Source organism: Hermetia illucens, chromosome 4 (assembly GCF_905115235.1).
Source record: "Hermetia illucens chromosome 4, iHerIll2.2.curated.20191125, whole genome shotgun sequence".
Classification (NCBI taxonomy): Eukaryota; Metazoa; Arthropoda; class Insecta; order Diptera; family Stratiomyidae; genus Hermetia; species Hermetia illucens.
In genome coordinates, this window is record NC_051852.1 from 55,625,078 (window position 1) to 55,643,575 (window position 18,498).

General features: G+C 40.9%; 1 protein-coding gene across 18 annotated transcripts in view; it reads left to right on the forward strand.

Moving 5' to 3' along the window:
- Positions 1-18,498, forward strand: part of LOC119653637 (uncharacterized protein CG43867) — a 466,832-nt gene that overhangs the window by 421,255 nt on the left and 27,079 nt on the right. The window lies entirely within an intron of this gene.

Below are 18,498 nucleotides of genomic sequence, written 5' to 3' on the forward strand. Positions count from 1 at the left end.
GACCCTGTACTAAATTTTCTGACTAAATTAAAACAACGGAAGGAAACAATTTTTAGCTATGTCTATGCTAAATTAATGTGCTTCCTTCTCTGGTGATCAGACTAATCTAGTCGGGATACCGGAAGCTGGGCGTTTCGGGTCAAAAGTTTTGTGTTTATACACTCCTTTTCAAAATTATAACCGCACGGCAAAATTCTAAGTTCTATAGTTCTCGATATAGATGCAGCTGTCTCATTTTTTCAGCAGTTAGTGTAATAGTCTGTTGTTCGAAATATACCGACTAACGGTGTTAGTCGCAACCGTTCAGAAATATTTCACAGAAAACCGGTTTTGTGCTATTTCAAAAGTATAACCGCGCGACTGATACTGTTTGTAGGCTGCTGAAAAAACATATTTTTGTAAAATTGTTAGTTTCTTTTGATCGATTCTGCTCATTGATTAATTTTTTTTAAATATGCCACGAGGGGTTAAGCTTACCGATTATGAAAAAGGGCAAATTAGTGCCTTATTTAAAGAAGGTATATCAAAACGCGAAATAGCGTCAAGAATAGGCAGATCGGATCGAGTAGTTCGTAATTATTTAAATAATGTGGACAATTACGGTACTAAAAAGCGAAAGGGAAGACCTAGAGTGCTTTCCGATAGAGATCGACGTTCCATAAGCAAAGCGACTCCAAATTCCACGATCAGTTTAAGAGGCATAAGGAACGAATGTAAGCTTTCTGTATCGATTCCGACCATATGGCGGGAAATAAATCGAAATCCTAATCTCGTACGGGAAAAAATGAGGAAAGCACCACGATTACAGCAGCATCATAAGGATGCTCGACTGGAATTCGCCCGAAATAACATGTCACGACATTGGGATCAGGTATAACCTTTTTGTTGGCGGATGTTTTCAACAAAATTATCTTTTATTTTTGATTAGGTAATTTTCTCTGATGAGAAAAAATTTAACTTAGATGGTCCGGATGGTTTTGATGGCTACTGGCGAGATTTGCGTAAGGAACCACGATATCTGTCCAGAAGGAATTTCGGAGGTGGAACAGTTATGGTCTGGGGAGCCATTTGTAGTAAAGGTACAGTGCGTCTAGCATTTACATCGGCGAGAATGAATAGCCAGGAGTACCAGAATGTTCTGCAGGATAATATCCTTCCTTTTATAAACTCTTTTGAGGGCAATGAAGTAATTTTCCAGCAAGATAATGCCAGCGTACCCGTAAGTAGGTCCACTAAAGCCTGGTTGGAAGCGAATTCCATAGCCACACTTGAATGGCCAGCCTGCTCACCAGACTTGAATCCTATAGAGAATGTCTGGGGATGGCTAGTCCGACAGATTTACTCCCAGGATAAAGAATATTCTTCCAGAAATGAGCTGAAAGAGGCCATTGAAAGAGCATGGCATGAGTTGACACCACAAATGCTCTCAAAATACATTCATTCGATGCCTAATCGAATCTTCGAAGTGATTAAAAAGGGAGGAAACACTATCGATTATTAAGCCATGAGTTAGGTCTGCCCATTATTGTTTTATTTATTTTTTATGTAACGAGGTAATTAATGCGGTTATAATTATGAAAAAGGACAATTTTACTTTTTTTCTCAATTTGTTATGTTTTTACACATTTTTTAAGCTTAATTGCTATTTTTAGGTTTCATTTTTGTTATATTATGTTTGTTTTTATACATTTTCGAATTTAATTTAAGTTTGGTTATTTTCACATCTTTTCATAATAAAAAAATTTACTCAGTAATCATGCGGTTATAATTTTGAAAAGGAGTGTATTACGTGAGGAACTCTCTAAGCATGGTTTTCTATTCGTAAATAGCCAAAAATGCAAAATATTCCTTCATTAATTGCTAACACGCTATCATTAATTTTATTTGAACAGATATCGGAATGAGATCTATTTTGAGGCCTAGATTTCATATAACTGTACCATTCTAAATTTTTTTTCTAAGAACGAGACCTGTTTCAATTTTTGGGATACACATTTTGGGCTCTCACTCCCCTATGTTTCAGCCAATATCAGAAATAATCAATTTCGAAAAGTACTAATCGAGTGCTTTAATTTGGTACCCCACATGACCATATTCTATGAAAAGAAATTTGACACACCCTTTCGCATGTATGTTGAGCGCACAAAATGGCACCATTTGCGGCTTGTTTCACACAAAACACACACAAGAAAGAGGAGAGTAAGAGATTCTGTTTAAAATTTGAAATCCCTTTTTATATCTCTCTACTTGGGGCCACTCTAGATAGCCTGAATTTCCACCTTAGCTTGGCCTTCGTACTTTATGTTAGTTTAGAGTGTCCCCATACGAGTCCGAGAACCAGGGCCGTAGAAGGAATAATTGGGTCTGGGATGAAAATTATACATGTTTTGGTAAAAATTATCCAGGCCCCTGTTTTTTTTTATAAAAATTTGTATCGTCAAGAAAACTCAGTGGCCGTAGGGAGTGGTTCTTTCTCACCCTCCTCTCGTCAGGGTTACCGAGAACCTAGTCTTATCCTCTCTTGTGGTGTAATTGGTAAGTTCCTTCCCGGGTCATACTCTTAGGTGGCTTAATTCACTAACGTTGAGCATAGACGTGTAGGTTTTTATACTGAGAACTATAAAATAGGCTGATGACCGTTAACCTGCACAAAGTGAGATCTCAGAGAATTCAGTAGGTATCGGAATTATGAGACGCAAGTCAGTTTCATGATAGAGCTTTCCAATGACAAGGTAGGGCAAGTTGGGGTAATTACTAGCACTCAAGGGATAACTCGAATTGTAAAAGTTTAAATAACTAACTAATGTATATTTAAACTAATCATTCTTATGTTTAGAGACGCCGTAACAAAAGCGAATCTGTCATCGCGCTGGTCAAGGAAGCCGAAGCAGAATACAGTATTTAAAAAATATATACCGCACCACGAAGGCATTTAAATTTGGACGCAAACCGTTCGTTTGTAGTCTGAGAGACATTAATGGTTGACTCCTCAGTCACGACGACGACCAGCTGAAGAGGTGAAAAGAACACTTCACCATCGGTGAAGTTCCGCCCTTTATGGATGCCGTCGCAAAGATAATAGCTAAAATAATCTCGGAAACGCATCAAAGATCAACTCGAAAGTTTGATCAACAGAGCAAGCATTGACGACATCAACACTCTGCGGATCATTTTGGAACAGTGTTCGCAGTTTAGATCTTTACTTGACCTACTCTTCGAGTTCGAAAAGACTTTCGACAGCATGAATAGGGAGTTTATCTAGCATGCTCTACGCAGGAGGAGCATTCCGGAGAAGCTAATAGCTAATATCAGAGTAACATATGATGGCTCAAAATGATTTTGAGATCCAAAGCGGAATCCATTAGGACTGCATCTTGGCATCGATATTATTTCTTCTTAATATCGGTGACGTTCTTCATACTACCTTTGGCGGGATGACGTGGAAGGGTTCAAAAAGGTGGTGTTGAATGGATGATGATATCTTTCCTCAAACTGACCTCAGCTAAATTACTTTGTATTTGAAAAAAGCAGGGGGTATAGTCGAACTGAAAATAAACACCAACAAAATCAAGGTTGTTGTCTAACTGGTCATCACACTCTTTCCATCTGCATTAATAGGTAGTTAATCGAAGACGTCGATCAATTTATGTATCAAGGAAGCGTGGTTTCTCCCGACGGTGGTACGTGTAGACGCCATTCCACACATTAACATCGCGAAATCCTGAAAATGTGTCCGGATAGCTGAGTGGTTAGAGCACAAGGCTGTCGTACGGAAGGCCGCGGTTCAAATCTCGCTAGCGGCAGTGGGATTTGTATCGTGATTTGACGTCGGATACCAGTCGACTCAGCTGTGAATGAGTACCTGAGTCAAATCAGGGTAATAATCTCAGGCGAGCGCAATGCTGACCACATTGCCTCCTACAGTGTTCTGTAGTGTATCGTTACGGTCTTGAATGAAGTGCTCTAACACACTTCATGGCCCTGATCCATTGATGGATTGTTGTGCCAACGATTATTATTATTATTATTAAATCCTGCAAATGCAATTATCTCTACACTAGATTAAGTGGAGACTTTTCTGTACTAGTGTTCTTTCTGTGTTGTTATATGAGGGTAGGACATGGAAAGTGACGCCCTCACCAAATACAATTTCAACCGAAGAACTTATTCGGGGCACAAGTCATTTACTCGGGGACGTGTAGATGAGTAAGCGAAAGTGGTAGTGGGTAGGTTATACATTAAAGAGAGGGGGCAACTCCATTCCTGACTACGCCATGCAGTGAAACTCACCATCGTAAAATGGTGGGCGAGTGAGTCGCCCTAGGAGCACTTGGTGTAAACCAATGGAGGAGGTGTGCAACTGTCTCGGGTAGTCTTGGGAGAAGATAAAGCGCATTTCAGCAAACTTTGAAGGATGCCGCGTAAGCGTAGTTTATACACTATGCCCGATTAAGGTTGCTTCATGTCCCCCGTCTCTCTTTGTCGCGGCAGGATGGTCACACATTGCTTCATTCTTCTTATTTATTGGTAAAACGCACGCGCTTGGTGCAAGTTGCCCCCTATATTTCTCTTCATTTTTCAGTCTGTGAACTTACTTCTCACGACGGAGTTCATAGCAAATTTTTAAGGGTATCCGCATTCTTTGAGATTGCTGCATTTGCATTGCTACCTTACGATTATGATCGAGGCAGTTGTTCCGTTTTCTTACAAAGCTTCGTCTCCAGTACATCTGATGACTGGTATTATTGCGGTATCCATTTCCCCTTTATAAGTATTACGGAAGGCTTTGTTATGGATAGCTACTCTAACCTGAAAGCGGAACGGTGTCGACGTTAAATTAATACGTGGTTAATTTAGGTGCAAGTGGTCTGGAAAGACGCACGTTTGTTTGTGAATATCTTTCCGCGCAAACCATATACTTTCACCGAACATGTTGTATGCCACTGCTAATTGGATAATCCACAGTTGATTGGCATTGGTAATGTTATCCAAGCTATGGGAGCTAATATTTCACTTAAACAGGGCCTCAATCCCTATTTGGCTTTTGATATCCCCAAGTATGATTTTTCCATTAGGCCTGGGTTAGCTTCGAGGGTTTGGTCCACGGCCTCGTAAAAAGTACCCTTCTCTGCCTCCGTAGTCTCCTCTGTAGTGTAGTGAATTTTAATGGAACTTATGTTGCAAAGCAGCTGTCTGCTTATGTTTTTGAAAACGATAACAGCCGTTTTGATTTCTTTCGCGTCTGGGAAGCCTACCTCGAGCACGCCGTTTATGGGATGTCAGCTATAATATATGCTTTAATCGCTCTTCTACAGAAAATGAGTCTCTGTCCATTGTATTTCTTGCGAAACTGTGATATCAGCCTTATATTGGGATAGATCATCGACTAGCTGCTGAGCTGCGCTTTCAGCTAGAACCATGAGGAAATGCGCAAATTATTTGTCCTTTTTCTTTGCCAAGTCCTTCGTACCTGGTTTGCGTGAAAAGCGGTCCACAAACGTACATGGGCCTCTCCAGACGGGACGACTTTCAACCAAATTGACCACGTGTTGATCGAACGTCGTCACCTCTCAGCCTTGATGAATGTCAGAACATACAGGGGGGCCAATATAGACTCGGATCACTATCTCGTGGCATGGTGTTCCGAACTCGAATAACAATACCACCTAGAATCCCCTCTGACAATTAGGTGAGAGTGAACACTGAAGCCATCCTCAACACAACCCTCCGCGACATCTTATAGGTGGAAATGGATGCCGCAATAACTGTAGTCAACAGAGGACCTGGAGATGAAGCATCAACAAATGATCTTCACAATCACCTGAAGAACGTTATCATTGATACGGCCACAAGCATACTTGGTCCCAGCCGCAAACGGAGTCGGAATGGCTGGTTTGACGATGAATGTAAGCTAGCAATGGAACGGAAGAATGCCGCATACCGAGTAATGTTGCATTCTCAAAGAACGCGGGCACGTGCAGAGACTTATCATGAACTCCGTCGAGTGGAGAAACGACTTTACAGACGGAAAAAGGAAGCCTGGGAGAACCAACAAGTCTGTGAACTAGAAAAGTACAGGGAACAACCGCACCAGGCGCGGAAGTTTTACCAACAAGTCAGCAAGATGAAGCCTTATACACCTCGATGCTCATCCTGCCGAGAGAAAGAGGGAAATCTGATTTCCGACAGAATGGGCATATTAGAGCGATGGGTGGAGTACTTTGATGAGCTACTGAACAACCAGAACATCGGCAAGTTGGAGGTCCCGCCAACTGAAGACGACGGACAAATACTGCCACCACCAAGTTTAGGAGAAACAGTCCGTGCAATTCACCGGCTAAAAAATCATAAGTCGCCAGGAGCCAATGGAATTACAGCCGAATTGGTTAAATATGGAGGCGACCAGTTACACCAAGTGGTTCATCAGCTTGTGCTCAAGGTATGGGACAGCGAATCAATGCCTGATGATTGGCAACGAGGTATTATCTGTCTCATACATAAAAAGGGAGATATCACACAGTGCAGCAATTATAGAGGTATCACGTTGCCGAGTACCATCTATAAGATATTCTCCACTATTTTGCTAGGCCGGATAGCCCCATACGCCCAGAACATCATTGGCCCATACCAAAGAGGCTTCACTCCAGGCAAATCAGCAACAGATCAGATTTTCTCTCTGCGGCAGGCGATGGAAAAACTGTTGGAATATGGACAACAGTTGCACCATCTGTTCATCGACTTTAAAGCCGCCTATGATAGCATAGCCAGGGTAAAACTGTACACGGCCTTGAGAGAATTCGGTATCCCGACGAAATTAATAAGACTGACTAGGCTGACCCTGACCAATGTGCGAGGCCAGATAAAAGCAGCAGGATCACTCTCAAGACCATTCGACATCAACAACGGTCTACGGCAAGGGGATGCGCTATCATGCGTCCTCTTTAACCTGGCCCTCGAGAAAGTGATCCGTGATGCTGAGGTAAATGCAAGAGGTACGATCCTCTTTAAGTCCACCCAACTACTGGCCTATACTGACGATATCGACATCATGGAAAGAACCACCCGAGACGTACAAACTGCCTTCATCCAGATCGAGCAGGCGGCGCGAGATCTTGGGCTGCACATCAATGAAGCCAAGACAAAATATATGGTGGCAACTGCACTGGTCAAACACGAAGAAGAATAAGGATAGGAGAATTCAACTTTGAGACCGTTGACAATTTCTCCTATCTTGGATCGAAAATCACAACCGATAACAGCTACGATGATGAAATCCGTGCAAGGTTGTTGTCAGCCAACAGAGCCTATTTCAGCTTACAAAGACTGTTCCGCTCGAAACGTCTCATCATAGGGTCAAAGCTCTTACTGTACAAGACTATGATCTTGCCAGTCCTCATGTATTCCTCGGAAACTTGGGTTCTTAGCAAGAAAAATTGCGAACTCTTGGCCGCGTTCGAGAGAAGAATCCTTCGAAGAATTTTTGGCCCCCTACACGAGCATGGACGATTCCGTAGCCTACACAATGACGAAATCTATGAGCGATACCATGACCGTCCGGTTATGGATAAAATCCGGCTCAACAGGTTACGGTGGGCGGGTCACTTAATCCGTATGGATGAGGATGATCCCACCCGGAAAGTCTATAAGGGCAATATCTATGGTAGGAAAAGAAGACGAGGCAGACCCTGCATAAGATGGAGCGATGGCGTAGGTCAGGACGCCAGACAGCTTTTAGGGATATCGAATTGGTGGCCTAGACCGGATACCGGTTGTTGCGCCGTTGATGATGATGAAGTCCTTCGTTATATTGTAAATCTCGTCCGAGGCTCCTTTTATGGCTGCGTAAAAGTCGTTGGCAATTCTACTCACCCCCCATACTAGAAAGCCTGTTGGTACTGTTTGTCCAATATTTAGGCGTGGCGTGAAAATTTCCACAAAATGGATTGAAATACTTCCAGATTGTGCTAAATTTACTATCTAAATTAGTGTAAATTAGGTTAAGTACAAAACATCGTCAGTCAATCTGATTTAATAACGCCTATCTACACTGAGGACTTCTTGAGTTTTCAGTGATTCTCTCAAATACCGTCATCTCCATCCTCGACTTCGAATTTTCACTAAATTATTAGCAAATAGCCTGAAGGCGTTAGGGCTAAACGGAGTCTTCCATTTATGTGTAGTCACGTTCTTGCATTCTTATTGAAAATTTTTCATGTCTTGCGATAGAGAATTTGCCTGTTGCTGGGGGCGTATATTGAAAAAATTTTCAGAGAAATGATAAATGTCGCAATATTTGTCCTATGCCCTTCGCATTGGCGTATTTTAGGACATTTATATACTGCCGGCCTGAGACTTTCCGCCAGTCATGAAACATTGGCTGCAATTGCCTGAAAATGTCGTTCTAATTCTATCCTAAACGTTAGGAAAAGAAAGTGTAATTTGGGACCATCACAAACACATTTATTATCCATGTCATTGAATTTTTATCAGCTCTCTCACTTGGCCCCCAATCGCACCGAAATGGGAGGAAATAGCATAAATATGTAGTAACTAAGCTGGTAATAAATATCCAACAATTCAATTCGTAGCAGAATTGATAACATCGGAAGGGTCCATATATATGTGCCAACTTAAATCCTTCTAGTCCCTATATCAATTCTAGCCAATCCAATAAAAACCTTCCTTAATTGCACTCGTGCGTGTTTACACTTCTCCCAATATATTTTCCTAGTCCTTTAGCTTCCCTTTCACATGTTTCTGCAATTGAAATATATATCCGGGAGGTGTTTTTAGATAGGGAAGATGTGAAACTGGTGCTTCAGCTTCTTAGAATAATATGCTTACATAGTGGTTCGACATTCGAGTGATATCAATTCAGTGAAGCACAATAATATATGGGAAATAGTCACGCAGAAGCACGTCGACCTACCCCTTCACGATTCTTTTCACTTTGCACGGAACATAGGAACGAAATAGATATCAATTTAGTAAACCAAACTATGTTGTTGTGCGTAGCTTTGATATCTTGTTTAATACTGTTGTGACAAGAATTGCTGATGATGTTTATAAGATGAAAGACACGAAAAATAAAGGATACGTGTAGCTTTGAAGGACCTTTTACACACAGCATCATCGAATTGAAGGAAGAGTAGTCTTTGAAAACTTCTCTTTGACAGTGAAAGGCTACAACTGAATGGTAGCTGCAACGTATTTGAAAGGTGTGATTCAAACTGGATGAGTGATATAAGGTTGATTATTGTCCTCGATGTACGATAAAAAAATCGGGCGATATGACACAGGATTCTACCTTATCGAAGTTCGCTTTTCATGTACGAGTAATCCGGTGAAATATTCGTATTTTTCAATTTGATACGTGCTATCGCTAGTCCTTTGATTATTCGATCATAAGAATCTAGAAGCATTGCTTAAATTTTGAAATTTTTTATTGGAATTAATTCCAAAAGCAGTTTGGATTACCCCAGATAACAGTACCAAGTACTACGTTAGTTGTTCCCTACTTTCAGGTGTTTCAACCTGCTATATAGAATTACTATAAGTGTTCTCCCTTGGTGTCTCAACCTACTCTACACAAGTGCTAGACATTATCCTAGAACATATGTGGAGGTTTTGTCACTCTGCTGACTTAATCTTCAGACAGTGTCCGTAGACATCTCCAAATTCCCCAAGTGTTAAATTAGCCTGCAGTGATCACCGAGTATTCCTACTATGATTCGAAGGCTTTTCTTGGTGTGGTTTAGACAATCTTTCGAGCGCTTGGGTTCGTATCCTCCCATGATATCCTAGACTGTACCATTCCTGGTAGGTTCATCCAGTACAGTTACCTCAACCGTTTCTCTTCGATCGTCATGTATCCAATTCCAGAGAAGAGCTCTAGTTCATGTGGCGTAGTTCCTGCTCCTTGCCAGGCAGCTCGTCCGCTATCTCATTACCTTCTAACTCAGTGAGGCCTGGGACTCAAAGTATTCAGACCTTACTTAGCGTGTTAGGGCATTTTTATAACAAATTAGAATTGACCTGTACTTCTTGGCTATTGTGTTTTCATTTCTGTCTGCCCAGATTACTGCCCTATAAGTAATCGTTGGCTTTAATATTGCAGTGTATATTCCGCGTAGTATTTTCGGGGTTTATTCCCCTTTTTTCCTGCTGTGGACTTGCAAGTTAGCAGAGCTCTTTTTTCCAACATATGCCTTCCAGAGTAGTTTTTGGCCTAGTGTGATTTCCTAATATTCTATTTACAAATCTCTCCCTTTAGAAGTATCGTCTGCGATAAAGTAAAGATAGACTTCGCATTGTATATGTTCGTCATCGCATGAGATCAATCGGCATCATTCCTGAGGTTATGAATCTGCTTCATATGACAGAAAGAGAGAGTCCTACACACAGTGCACAGTCTTAGGGTTATCTTTCGACAGACGGCGCTCAGTGTAGTTTCACTTCCGTCCAATGAAATCTATAAATGGAACTTTGGGTAGATTGCTGCGCTGCCCCGCGTTCCTGCATGAAGTACTAGTGATTCGGGATCCAGTTTGGATTCTATGAAAATAATGTCGTCATTGCAACCCTGGACCTATATTTCAGTAGCTGTGTTGTTAGATCTCCTAGGAGTTCATCAACTAGAATTCTCCACTTCAGCGGTGATAGTACCCCGCTCTGTGGACGACCTTGAATAGTGTTCATGACAATAGAATTTGTACCTGTCGACACTTCTATTTGCCTACATTCTGCCCATCCAAAGGACCAAGGTGTGCATGCGATGTGCTGTCGAGCGCTCCTTCGATGTCCAAAAACACATTCAGCGCTATTTCTTCAATTTCTGTGGTATCCTGTAGTACATCCGTCAGCTGACAGCGTAGGCCAGTAGTTGGGTGGACTTGAAGAGGATGGTGCCTCTCGCATTTACATCGGCATCGCGAATCACTTTCTCCAAGGCCAGATTGAAGAGGATCCATGATAATGCATCCCCCTGTCATAGACCGTTGTTGATGTCGAATGGTCTTGAGAGTGGTCCTACTGCTTTTGCATTGGTCAGGGTCAGCCTAGTCAGTTTTATCAATTTCGTTGGGATACCGAATTCTCTCATCGCCGTGTACAGTTTTACCCTGGCTATGCTATCATAGGCGGATTTAAAGGCTTTTAAGATGGTGTAACTGATGTCCATATTCCAACAGTTTTTCCATCATTTGCCACAGAGAGAAAATCTGATGAACAGAGAATAAGAAAGAAAAAGTCCCTTTGAGAACAAGCAGGAAATGCTGAGAAAAGCTGCAATAAAGCCAGAAGTCAACAGGCACAAATGATTTGTTACCCACCTGATTAACAGAACTGAACCTTGGCACATTTTCTCTTATGAAGATTTCGATAAATATGTCCAAATCATCGATGAATAGCTTGCCTTGATAGCGTATCCTCTAATACCTTCTATCTAGTGCAAGTGAAAAAACGGTTTTCTAGGCAAGCTATTCAGTCGCAAAAAGTGCACCAGGGTCACGTCCACCTCTCTTCCGTAGTTGCGACAGTCGTTACTCTGCAGGCCTTCGCACGTATCTGACTTATACTACTGTGTTCAACACATAATATGAATTTTGAATGTAAACTTCGCAAGCTGTGCCCTGTTTATAAGTCGCACAAAGACTTCTAAAAAGCCTCCCGGACGAGCATCAACGTCAACTGATAAGCAGCACGTCAAGCAAATTAAGGAATTATTGATATGTTTGGCGTTTCAATTGGATTAGTTGAAATATTTTTGAAAGATCATTTTGGCCTCAAAAGAGTAAAATTCTCTCTCTACGAAAAGAAGCGCCAAGTTAAAGTTTGTGAAGAAGTTATTTCTGCCTATCAGAATATCTACAAACACATGATTGTCGGAGATTTGATTTGGATCTAGGATATGGTCCAGGGACAACCGACCAATCTATTGAATCTTGTGCAGACAGTTTTCTTCCACTGTTATGCATTAGGAGTTCCTTCCACTATGTCAAACTGTCAACCGGGAATACTATACGAATGTTATGCGTTTTTTACGTCAAGTTATTCACAAGAAAAGTCCGGACTCATGGAAAGGCAACTCGCCCCGCGATAATATGCCGTCTCACTTCGCATTGATTCTTCGTGAGTTTTCCGCCAAAAATTTCATTTATATCGTTTTGCAATTACCTAAAGAACGTCCCGTGGGCAACGTTTTGGAATAATTGAAGAAATTTTACGCAAATCGCTTCGTGCTTTGAAGATTGTGCCGAGAAGCGACATTTTTAAGGTTGTTGTAGAGCAAACACTCACTCACTCAAATATACTCACAGAAGAAGCAAACAAAACCTTTCATACCTGAAGCGCCCAGCTTCTGGTTTCCCGACTTGTTTTACATACTTCCAGAAATGGAAAAAACATTGGCATAAGCCCATTATTTTGCTCGGAGTTACTTGGAAGAGGACGAAGTTAAGTTCGATGGCAAAATAAAGATTTTCACTATACAACAAAATTCACTCTACTTTCCGAAGACAGTAGTAAACTCACAAGCCCGCGTTTTATATTAGGAGGGCCACATTTTTCTCGATTTAGATAGTTGGTAAGCCTGCACCAATTAGATTCAGTAAGGGGTGTGGGAAAGATCCACTCTTCTAAGCGGCCAGAAGTGTATGACCTTTACCTGCTGGAGGGCTGCCAAGAGTGGAATCTTTTTTGGCAAGTTTGTCACTCACTTATATTTTCCTGTATGCGGCAACCTACGGGAGAAAGAGAATGTGAGCAAGCCGAGACCATTCAATTTGACCCTGCACTATCCCACAAATTTGGAAAATGTAACCGACGAATTTAAGAGATTAATGGCAGCTCGAATATCAGTCGAAGTAACTACCGGATATCTTTTTCTTGGTGATGAAGAGCATCAGAATTGTTTCAATTGGATTTACGGATATCAACACGTCATTCCAAATTATCGTTATAAACCTCACTAATAATTGGACGAAACATCCATGACATTAACAACACCATGTCGTCGCCATACGCTATCACCTTGATCCCGTTCCTATTTAATTTATTCAGAATTTTGTCCAGAACTATTATCCAGATTACTGGAAAGATGGAACCGCCTTAGGGGTTCCCTTTTTCGCGATTCTAGTTAAGTACCTCTTCTCTGATCTGATTAAATTACTGTGGTTCGTAACATAATTAGTATCCAGTGGATAACACATCCGATCCTATTCTAATTGGATTCTCTCGGGTGGCTTCAGCGGTAACATTGCTAACTGCTTTTCCTATATCTAGGAAAGCAGCTAGCTTCAGTATATCGTCCGTTCAGTTGTACACATTACCTCGTGAGGAAGCGTTATACTATAGATCCCTTCGAGAAGCGGAAAGAACTGATCTTTTCATAATTCACCTTTATTTGTTGTCTAGACCATACTTTTCAATACAAAGGAATACAATGGATTGACATTTTCAGCTTTATGGCCACGTCTCTCTGTCTCTGATATGGAAACTCGATGAATGTATTCCTAGGTGGGTGCTACAGGTCCAAAATACAACTCCGATAAATATCGCAAACCACAGAATAAGAGCCTAGTCTGTTGTTTCTGTAGAATAATCGATATTACGTCGTCTTGTCCAGAGGTTCATTTGCTCGCAAAATATGATTGTCAAATCAACGTGAGGCAATCTGTGCTGAGGAGCATTTTATACTTCCATTAGTATATAGGTACAATATATTCTGTGGTGTGGTAATTTCCAGAAGCAGGACATTTTACCATCTACAAGTAATAAAGTCTCGGATTCCGTTCAATCACCTTTATCCTTCATCATCCGCTCTCTCCCTAAATTGTGAGTAATCTTCGTCTCGCAAATTCATAAAATGAACAACACCCGATACATATGTTCCCGCAATTTCCAGACAAGTTAAGCGTAAATCCTTGAAACTCGTTTCCATTAATTCTCACCTGTGAATTGGTCTTTCAAGATGCTCCTCAGCAAATGCACAACTATCGGTGTACACGTATGTATATCTAGAACGTTTCAGATAACTTTTGCAATTTGTTCAAGGAATGTAACATGAAAATGAAAGCATGAATGCAGCAAGACAAGCTCTGGACTTCTTCCACTAATTTTTTGCATGAACAATCAGAAACAGAAGCGTTCTTGAGACGAAATTACGTTAATCCACTTCACAGGATAGTGGCAAACTTCAAGATGAGGTGATTGCTTTAAGGGGATGTTTCGTTCGTGTGTTCGTAAATTTGGTTTAAAGTGTTTTTGTTTAAAATTCAAATTTTCCTTGTAAATGTCGCTGATTTCATTGTAAAAGTTTTAATACATCTTTCTTTTCAACATAAAGGATTTCGAATATAGTCTCATTAAGGCATTGATTCGATCCCTAATCTTTGAATCTTTATAATTCTTCACTTTCATATTCAGATGATTTGCATTTCCATTCCATTGTATTTGTTTACATTCCCACCTCTTTGCTCCTCCCAGCTTTACTGTCTCCTCTATACACAACTACTTCTATTTGTAAAGATAACATTGACATATCCTTAAAGAGTTCAGAACTTGGGAAAAACTTCTAGCAGAAAGTAACTTCATCGGTATTCCCATGCAATCTGCGCCAGGATATCAGGCGTCGACTAGACATTCGACGCCGAGGATTACGACGCTGTCTGAAATCATGATGCCGGGCAAACAACTATCTGCAGACGTTGTCGGTCGCTTTTGTTCCAATCACTACTACTTAAGGATATCGGAAAGTTTCAAGACGGATGACATGATGATAAAGCATTCCCTGTCACTCCGGCATGTTGGGGATAAGCGTTAAAGTGATTCACTTATTTGCCATCGCCACTGTCCCTGCTTCCTACGCACACACGTTTTGACCGAAAAGGACTATGGGACCCACTCTCTCTAGGAGGACTTTTCCTTTTATTCGGTAATAAAAATTCCAATTACCCATTCGATTACGAAAGAGGCAAAAAACAATATAATTTGTGTGAGTGTTATGATTTTCAGGCGGCCGCCACACAGTAAGCTGCAATCATATCCGAGCGCCTTAACTGCAGGGCCCTTGGGGGAAGTTAGGAAGGACTATGGGGAGTTAAAGTATGATATATGGTCAGAATGAGGACTTTAGTGGTGCTTGAAGGACAGAAAGTGGTTTAAGCTTTTCTCGGATGAATAATGGTCAACCATGATTTTTCGGGATATACGACTTAGCTGGTAATAGAATTTTGAGACAGATAGGATTTATTTGGACATTATTGAAATTTGAATTTTATAAGCTATGAAAATTTACGCTTTAAAAGTCAGGCTGGGAAATGGACCAGTGAAGTGTTCTTTAGGTAAAATTTCAAATTTATGGGTTCTGATGAGATTCACCGCTAAATTTGGATTAAATTGGATAGAAAATATACTGCAAATTTAAAGGTAATCAAAATTGTAAGTATTTCCCCCCGCCTTCTTTTACTATATTTTTAGCCCGACACCCATTAAAAAGTGAATGGTGCTAGTCTTAAGCCTTCAATCCATTCATGAAGTGAGGCCGATTGAGAATTGATATCAACATCATGCCATAATGGATAAACTTTTGCAACTGAAGCATTTAAACTAAAGAACTTTTCTTCTGAATAGACTTGGTCTCTTCATTTTCATTCCAATTTTACGATCATAAAATCAAGGAAAAAGGGACCTTAATTAGCCTGTTCAGGCTCATCAATTCGTTTTCATATATTTAGAAGATTTCTGTAGATTACTCAAGAAGATTATACAACAGAAGCAAATCCAGTGACAAAGATGGCACGAAATCTCATTGTGTACCTTTCGGGTAGCGATCAGGTAGTAAATAGTGCGTGACTCATGAGCTTAATTTATTGGTGTGTCCATGTCGCCTAGATGGTTTTCTTGTGTGTGTTTCCCCATCCTATCTCAGCCGGAAATTCATCTACTTATTTGCTTCTTACTTCCTAGGAAAGCAAACATGGATCAATTGCCGAGGATGTTGTGCGTATTTGTTTCCGCCGAGCTTCCAATAGAGGAATTTCGAAGTATCATTCGCTCAGCAATTTCGTTAAGATCCCTTACCCTTAATCTGAAATGAATCTTTAAGGCAGCTCTGCCTTTGGTTCCGGCTGGGATGGGGGAAACAATAAACAGCTGTGTAATGCACCAACCTTTATGCGCAGAATTTTGGTCGCGTCACTCCCATCGCGGTCGAAGATATGCAATGATTCATAAGGTAACTAATTATTTCACCACAACTTATCCATTTTCCTTTTCGTGATGTATCGCATCTCCCTTGTTAGCTAGTCAAGATGACGGAACGGTCCAATACGCGAAGTTCCTCGTTGATCCCGTATTCTGACTTCGTACCAATGTTTCTTCTCAGCCGCAAGAATTTCAATGGTAGTTACCACGTACACTATTTGTCCCGATTTCATGCTGTAAATGCTGGTTACTCTTAGGGCACTCTGGCAATATAGGCTTGCCAAAAATCTTCTGTGAATTTGCCTCTCTATTGTCTCTGTCCTGACAGGTATTGCATACAAAAAAATCATAATGAAGACGCCAAAATTTGACATGCTGCTGTTGCGATTTCCTTTCTGTTCATTTCCAAGAAGTGGCTTTTCAATGATAGTGTTTCGTCCATCACTTCCCAAAATATATTTTTGAGGATTTTGATGAAATCCAGCTTTCTCATACTTTGATACCTGCTGATATGGTGGCCCAATTACAAATCCCCTGTCTCCAACCATTCCTTGACAATTCAGTTTATTTTACTAATTATCCACTCTACATCCTTCTTTTGGAAATCACAATCGATCTGTTGCCCATATATCCTACTATCGTTGCCCTCCCAATACCAAAGAAATAGTTTTTTACGAGTCTCAATAGGCGAGAAGTTTATTTTACCCATTGTTTGATGCCAACGAGCTAACTGCTTGCTTTTTGCTTTTTACATCAAGCGTGGTGATTCTACTGTATTTTCTTGCATTGATTTGCGGCCATTCGTTGATTGGGAGCAATATACTGTAAATAACTCTCTTCAGTATTCTGCCTGCTGTGCACAGTAAGCATATTGACCTGTTTGCTGATAGCCATCCAAAGGTTTACCTCTCTCTCACTGCGTTGGAAATACTGTATTTCTCTCACTAAGTAGTAAAGGTCAAGATGTCCGCCACCTATGCAACCGAAATTTTTACTGGTCTATTAAAAATTTCATAAAAACTGGTTTATTATTTCTAATTCGCTGGAATATTGCTGTTTCGGAGTGACATTCTTTGGTCGTCGAGGATACAAAGTTGTCACAATTTTCCACAGCAATAACGTACAATCAATTGATGGTGAACTTAAGCATAACTATTCAAAGGCTCTGCCCCAAAAACTAATGTTTGTTTCCCACATAATTATTTGTAGCAGGAGCATTTGCTCCCTTCAATTCATCCTGCTTAAGCATTCAGTTCATAGCGTACTAATGCTCTTAGCTCATCAGTAAATAGACTTTCTATGATTACACTCTGTGGCCAACTCCTCCACCATTATCTCATACATCTAGCTGCACTATTCTGAGACGAAGAGCAACTAATAATATTGCAGAATAGCCAAGGCAGAGCTCCTAGTACTTTGTAGGGTTCACTAATAACTATCTAATCCGTAGACCAACCACATCAACAGATCTTGGCCAGCTTCACAGTGATTGAGATTTATCTATATAAATCTCATTTTGCATCAAATAGGGTTTCAGTTGCAGGATGCCGCGGTGACAAAGTTAAACACCACCGAGATATATATCTATGTTGCTTTTGAACTCAGCGTACCTGGGGACGCATTTGCTCGAGTTCAGGGCGTACAATAAAATTAGTTGGGCTTTGACTGACTGATTGCGAACATCTAATCAACTCGACCATGTCGGCATCAGCAGGTAAGTATTATGAAGCTCTGTTACGAAAAGCGCAGCATAATGTGTGCCATGACAAAAGGAATAGTGATATTGCTCCTCCAAACATAATTGAAATGACTAATGTCATCAACGCACTCAAACGGAGTGAAGCCGCCGGCCTTGACAGCCTCCCTACGGAAGTCTCCTGCGCAGCTCATACAGTATCTGCAGAGTTGTCAATGCTATTTATTTGTAAATACTGAGAATCGGAGATCTTTCCAAGTGAGTGGAAGAATGATCGTTAAGATTCCGAAGGAGGACATCCGTCATGAGTATAGGGGTACTTGCGTAGGTACTGTGGTCGTGAAAATATTTAGCTAAAATCACCCTGCAACGCATCAGGGATCACTTCGAAAGTTCGATAAGCAGAATAGGCTGGTTTCCGCTATGGATCCTTCTGTGGCACATTAACACCCTTCAGATCATTGTGAAGCAGTATGCGGTGCTTCGACCGCCAGTCCATCTGCTCTTCATCGGGTTCGAGGAAGATTTCGATTGTATTTGACAAAAGGGGGAGGGGTATTCCGTTGGAACTAATAGCTGTAATCGGACCGACATCGGAT